The sequence below is a fragment of the Sodiomyces alcalophilus genome, assembly GCF_042370955.1.
Source record: "Sodiomyces alcalophilus JCM 7366 unplaced genomic scaffold ACRALscaffold_1, whole genome shotgun sequence".
Classification (NCBI taxonomy): Eukaryota; Fungi; Ascomycota; class Sordariomycetes; order Glomerellales; family Plectosphaerellaceae; genus Sodiomyces; species Sodiomyces alcalophilus.
The window spans coordinates 8,803,277-8,810,191 of NW_027263532.1; the positions used below are offsets into that span (position 1 = coordinate 8,803,277).

Sequence of the window (6,915 nt, forward strand, 5' to 3'; positions counted from 1 at the left end):
TTAGGCCGGCCTATCCGTCCCTAGGTCGGGATAGATTAACGGGCGGGCCGTACTAGTAACGGTCACCGGCTCCTATGGACAGGAGCCTTAGAAGGAGGGGCGTGATATCAGGGATATTCTATTTAAGGGAATCGGGTAGGACTTAGAGGCGTTAAGGAATACGTTAAGAACCCGGAACCGGCCCTAAGGTTAACCCTAGGGATATTTAGGACCGAGTTATGTTTTAGGATCGTTAAGCTGGCCTAAGACCTATGGTCTTAGAGCCTTAGGTTATTATATATCGATCCTAGGGAGGATAGTCACTAGTCCTTAAGTAGGGTATTTCCCGTTAAGTCCTGAGTTAAAGGGGCTTAACGAATAATCTTATAATCATTCCCCCTAAGGTCAGCTTCGTGACCTGTTCTTATTATAGTCTTGACGACTCTCTTTACTCCTTATATAAAGCCTATAACAATAATGTGGCTATCTTAATAGGCTATTTACCGGGTTCCTCTTACCTACACGGTGTTAAACCTCGAAGTCGAATAACGATAATCGATATACCTATTTAATAAGCCTTCGGCGAAGGTCCCGCGCCGGCGTGTTTACCACGCCCTTAAGCGTTTAATAGTCTATTAGTACCGTAAACGCCTATCCCGTGCCTTTAAGATAGTGGCGCTAATACTTAAGGCTCGTTATTATAGCTAATAGCTCCTACTATCCTATACCCTATCGTTACTCTATCCTAGAAAGCTTCCGCGAAACGTAAGCGACCGGTTATTACCTCGTTTTATATTCTTAACTCAGACTTCCAGAAATAGCCTTATTCGAGGCGTTTATCTCGACCCTTATATCTAGTACCGGATGCTAATATAGTAGAATAGTCCCCGACCCGAACGCGACCTTTAACCGCTTAAACGCCCGCTTAACGCTTTTAGGAAACTTAAATAGTCCTTTTTTCTTACCCGCTTAACTACCGTTTGAGAGTATAGTTACCGGCGTCGTGATTTTTAAGTACCCCTTAATAAACCGCCTGTTACAATTAGTAAAACCGAGGAAGACTTAGATATTATAGAATAACCCGGGTAATGACTACTTAGCGACTATACGTATATATCCCGGGTTTATTATAATACCCTCGCGGGTTATTATAAACCCTAAAAAATCTACTTAGTTATAACAAAACTCGTAGTTTGATAGCTTTGTGTATAGCTAGGCCCTATAAAGCCGATCCAAAACCTTCTTTAGGTCCTTTATATAGTATTCCTTAAAGATAGAATATATAAGGATATCGTTAAGGTAAGCGATATAATATATATCTAGTCAACTAATAAACGCTCAGTAAATATACGCCTAGAAGGTAGCTGGAGTACTTATTAGCCCGAATAGTATAACCGTAAGCTCCTAGGAGCTATATCGTGTTCTAAACGCTATCTTTTAGCGGTCCTCTTTCTTAATCCAGATCCTATAATAGGTATCTTCGTTTAAAAAGTATTTCGTCCCAGTAAGCCTATCCAATAGCTTACCGACTAGGGGTAGAGGGTACCTACTCTTAATCGTTATAGCATTTAACGCTTAATAGTCGATATAAAGCTGTAAGCTACCGTCTTTCTTAAGTATAAATAGCACCGGTAAGTCTACGGGGCTTATTAACCGTTAAATATAACCGCTTACTATCCCTTCTGCGATATACTTTTTTAGCTTCTCTAGCTAGGCTTAAGATAAGGGATATAACGGCCCGAACGGCGGTTCCTTCCTGTTTTATAAGTTAATCGTGTATTCGGCGTCCTTTAATAAGGGCGGCTCCTTCGCGGCCTATTCCGAAAACACGTCCTAGTAGTCGGCGATTTCCGGCGGTAGCTTAACGACTAGTCCGTATATTACCTTATCGTTATCTATAGACGGAATAGTTATATCCGGTATCCCCGGTATAATAGTAATAGCGGTAGCGATATATATAATATACGCCTTCGCTCGCTTTTTAACGACCTTATACGCCTATAGGTCGGGTTCTATAATTAAGATCGGACCGTAAATAAACGTTTAGCGAGCCGTATTAATTATAATACCTTCTTAACCTATACTATTATTTAATAATAGTAATTATCTAGTACCCTTAGGCCGATCTGAATATAAGAAGACCCTTTTTAATAGGCGTGGCTATCCTTTTATATCTAGTAGATAGAAAGCTAAGCCATATACTCCGCGGACCCTTACTAGGCTACTGTTAAAGCCTTTAATGTCTAGAGTCGTAACCTCCAGGAGCGGTTTTAACCCTAGGCGTTCTACTAACGCCGGGCTAATAATATCTACCTACGTATAGGTATTTAAATCCACGCTAAACTTAATCTCCTTTCCGTAACGCATTATTATTGCTATAAATCTCGCTACCTCGCCTATAGCGATTACTAGCCGGTTATCGGGTATAGGTTCGGCTCCCCCGTCTACGCCGACTTATTTCCCGATAAATAGAGTTTCCTAACCCGAATATTATTATTAAGGTTATTATATATAGTATACACTTTACTAACACGGCCATAACTCTTCGCCGCCCCGTTATCGGTTATATATTATTCCTTATTATAATAGTAGTCCTTAGAACGATAACCCTTCGTACCGTACTTATAGCACTCGCCTATAAAGGCGCTCGTGCTAGGCTATATTTACGGAGGCTCCGGGCCCGAGCCAAAGGCCTTTTACACCTATTAGGGGCGCCCCCTTTAAGTCTATAGCTTTATTTAGCTCGGCGGGTATACGCCGACCCGTTACCGGAGTGCTCCCCCGACTTAAGCGACCGTCTAAACGCTAAAAGTTCGATACTGGCCTCTTACGACTCGTATCCGATTATTTCTTACTCGCCTTCTTAATAAGACTGGTATCCTAGAATAGCTATACCTCTTAAGCTAGCGTCATAGCCTTATCTAACTCGGTTTTCCGCTCCCGTATCTTATCCTTAATACGTAGAGGCAGCTAACTAAAATAATCGTAGGCACGCTCTTTGCTTCCGCTTATCTCCTAGCCTAATAGCCTATATAGGTTATCCTATTATTCGAATAGTGTTATTAGCATTATATCGCCGGTTATTCGTAGCTTATAAAGTTCCTTATAACAGTAATACCGCTATATATCCCGGGATAGATACTCTCGCTAAATAAAGGCTATAAAGTCGTTCTAATTCGGGTTAATAATCTTCTTAGTATAATGCCTCTAGGATATTTAGAAGGTATATTCGAGCTTCGTTAAAGCCTATTCGATCTACTATAATACTAGGGCACTAGGTCTAAACTAATTCCTAGCCTTAATCGCTACTAACTAATTATCGATTTCTATAACTATAAATAGCGCTCTAATCAGCTTATAATTATATACCGGCGATGTTTCGTAATCACGCCGGGGCGCTAGTTATTTTTCCAGCTTCTTTATAATTACGCGATTAATTTCGCTTTATTATTAGAGATGTTATAAGGATATCGTAATTAACGCCTTTTACATTAACAGTAAGGCGTCAGCGATAGATTATCGATTAACCTATAAATTACTACTTTCAGGACAGAGTATAACCGGCGTATCCGTTAACCCCTTATTTTCGTCCGATAGTTCCTACTCGGCCACCGTCGTTATTAGTTTAGGTACGGCGGGCGCCTCCTGCCCGGTATCCGCTTCGCTAGCTCCCCCCGGGGGGATACTCGTTCCTCGAGTCCTTCTTAGTAGTATCTTCGGCCTAACTACCTTAAAGGTATAGAAGTTAAAGAGTTATAACGAAAGGAAAGTCCGTAGACTTTAGTTAAGGAAAGGATATTATAGAAAAGGCTCGATAGCTTGGTATCGTAGAGTAATCGTAGTATATTTATTAACTAAGCGCTAACTTTAAACTAAGACTTTAACTTAAGGGACTAAACTGTATCTCTTAACCTGTGTATAAGACAGGTTCGCATCGGTGGTCCGTGGGCGGCCATCGGTCCGACTATATGCCGGCGGCTCTGCGATTATATCGTTATAGTTAGATTTATTAACGGTACGGCCACCTTTAAGTAGTTCCTAATAAATCTCCTATAAAACCTGGTAAAGATAGTAAAAGCCTTAAATCTTCTTAACGGTATATAGCTCCTCCAAATCGCGGATAGCCTTAAGATACGCAGGGTCTATACAGACTCCCTCGGGACTATAAATAAACCTAAGGAGTTCGACTTTACGGGTCTTAAACTTATATTTCTTAGGATTAGCGAAAAGGGACTAGTCACGTAGCTATTATAGGACCTAACGTATATATACTCGGTGGTTATCTAGGTCCTGACGATAAATTAGAATATCATCGAGGTATATTATATAGATAGTGTCTATAAAACTGGCTAGGGCCTAGTTAATATATCGTTAAAGGCTTACCGGGACGTTTATAAGTCCGAACGGTATTATAAGATAGTTAAAATGCCCGTTTTTTATCCAAAAAGCTGTCTTGTATTTATACCCCCCCCCACGGGGATACGGAGCCGGTAATAGGTATCCTTAAGATATGGCTTAGTATAATAATTAGTAATAAATAGCCTATCTAAGATCTCGTGAATTAGTAGGAATAGAGTATAACTCTTAACTATTACCTTATTAAGCCCGCGGTAATTAACGTAGAGCCGTAGCTTTCTGCCCTTCTTCGGGATAAACAGGGTAGGGGCTCGTACTAGACCACTTAATAGTTTAATCTAATCCTTCGCGAGCGTATCCTTCCTACGTTATCGGAGTACTTCGAGTTTTTATATCGCGAGAGCGTAAATAGGTCTAAATAATAGTATTTTCCCCTCCTTTATATTAATATTATGTCTCTATAGTGCAGTGGTAGTATACCTGGTATGTAGTCGAGGTGACTAGGTCAGTTCGAATCCGGCTAGAGGCGCACGTAAAAAAAAAACCCCTTTTCTTTTTTACGCTACTCGGAACCTATTCTTAGGGGCCCTTATCTGCCTTAACACGTAGATAAGGGTTGAATAGGGAGCCTATTAGACCTACCTTCCGCCCGGCTTCGCTAGTCGATAATAGGTGCCATAGGGGAGTTAGTCGCCCTATTATAGAAAACCAGAAGACGGTACCGCGCTATCCCTAAGCGCGTAAGTAAAATACGCGGCGTTACTTTTATAATACGGAGGCAGCCTTTCACGCTATTATGTAAGCGTTAGCGAAGGCATATAGCATATATTAGCCTTACCTATAGCTATAGAGAGAATAGGGAAGCTTAGGAGCTTTAAACCCTAGGAAGCGTATATACTAGCCCCTAATAGGCCTATAGGGGCTAGCCCTAGGATATACGGGGTATAAAAAATAAAAAGAGGATAATCACGCGCGCGCTATTAATCGAGTATATAATCGATATTAAAGCCGCTATAGGCAACGTTATAGGCTTCCTAGTATAGAAGCCGCAAGTTTCGTATTAATAGTTAAGTCAGCACCGGGGCCGCCACGGCATCCGTATAAGGCACTAATCCTTAAAAGAGGGGAATATAGAGGTTTTATCTAAGTCTTATACTAGTTCCCTAGGTCTTATACTACGGTTTTCCCCCTTCTGGGTATCGGAGAAGGACCGTATAGTCAGAATTCTGGCTCCTAGACTACCTAAGCAATAAAAAAAGGATAGCGGAGTAAGAAGTAATAATAATAATATTAAATATTAATACTATAGTCTTAGCGTTAATAGGCGGGTAATCGGCCCGCGTTCTTAATATTAAATATTTTAGTAAAGGCCTTATATTAGTCGGGTAGGGTAAAGGGGGCCTCGGGATAATCTTTATCCAGTTCTTTATCTAGTAGTGGCTTTTCTGCCGTGTCTAGGTGCTATTATAGGCTTATCTAGCCTAACTGAAGGGTGACTTCTTTAGATAACTTTAGTATTAAAACCTGCTACGCGTTTTCCCTCGCATTTCTTATATTTCTTTATAATATAACTAACTCTAGGTTACCTTTTATAAAAGGGTAAGTCTAAGTCTTTTAGACCTAATCGATATTAGGGTTAACTTATCCAAACTAGGGTAACCCTAGAATAATCTTAGGGCTAGACGGGTTAAGGTCTATAATATAGAACTTATCCCGTTAGATCTTTATACGCCCCTAATGGTCTTTTATCTTAATAACTCTTAATACTATTCTATAGGTTATTATCGTTACGCCCTTAAATAACTATCCTACCTATAATCAGGGTCCCGTAATAACCTAATCTAGTCCTATAAGAGACCGATCTACTATATTACTATCGGCGCTATTATTTAAACGCGCTAGAGTTATAACCTAACCTCCGCCTTTATAGATACTAATATAGGCCTCCATAGGTTTAATAGAGGCCTTTTTATCCTTAGGCGGAGAAGGTTCCTATCGGTCTTTAACTATACTATAGCCAAACGCTAGTCTTATACCGGCTATAGGCTAGTTATTCGGGTTTTACCTCGGGTTTTATCGCTTAACGCGAGGGTTATTATAGGTACTCGCGTAGTAGCCTTACTATTAGTAGTTATAATAAGTAATATTCTTAATAGGTGGACAAAAGGAACAAGAAAATAGCTCGCTATATCCGAGTATTAAGTTAAGAGAACTCTAGGACTACGCTATAGTGTAGGACTAAGTAGCCGGAGTCGCCGTTTAGTCTAAGTATCCTTATCGATTACCTTAGTCGTTATATTAGTTATATTAGCTGTATTATAACTATAGCCTACCCCTAAAGCGACTCTTTAAAGGTTATATTAAGGCCTCCGCCTCTCGGTGTAAGGGGGTAAGTTCTTTATATACCCAGGGGACTCCCTATACGATAATATAATCTCGGGTTATTAGGTAGACTCTAGTTAGGACTATCTAAATACGCTAGAACTCGGGTAGTTCCTTTAATAGATCGGACTGTAGAGTCTTTTATTTCCGAATAAATTATTAGAAGGTCTTATTATATTTCTAGGAGGACTTCTGCTT

The 6,915-nt window shown here is 40.2% G+C and overlaps 1 pseudogene across 1 annotated transcript; it reads left to right on the forward strand.

Moving 5' to 3' along the window:
• The first annotated feature begins 4,789 nt into the window (after positions 1–4,789).
• ACRALDRAFT_t34 lies at positions 4,790–4,864 on the forward strand (annotated as a pseudogene). The gene has a single exon. The product of its transcript is annotated as a tRNA-OTHER (tRNA).
• Positions 4,865–6,915: the final 2,051 nt, after the last annotated feature.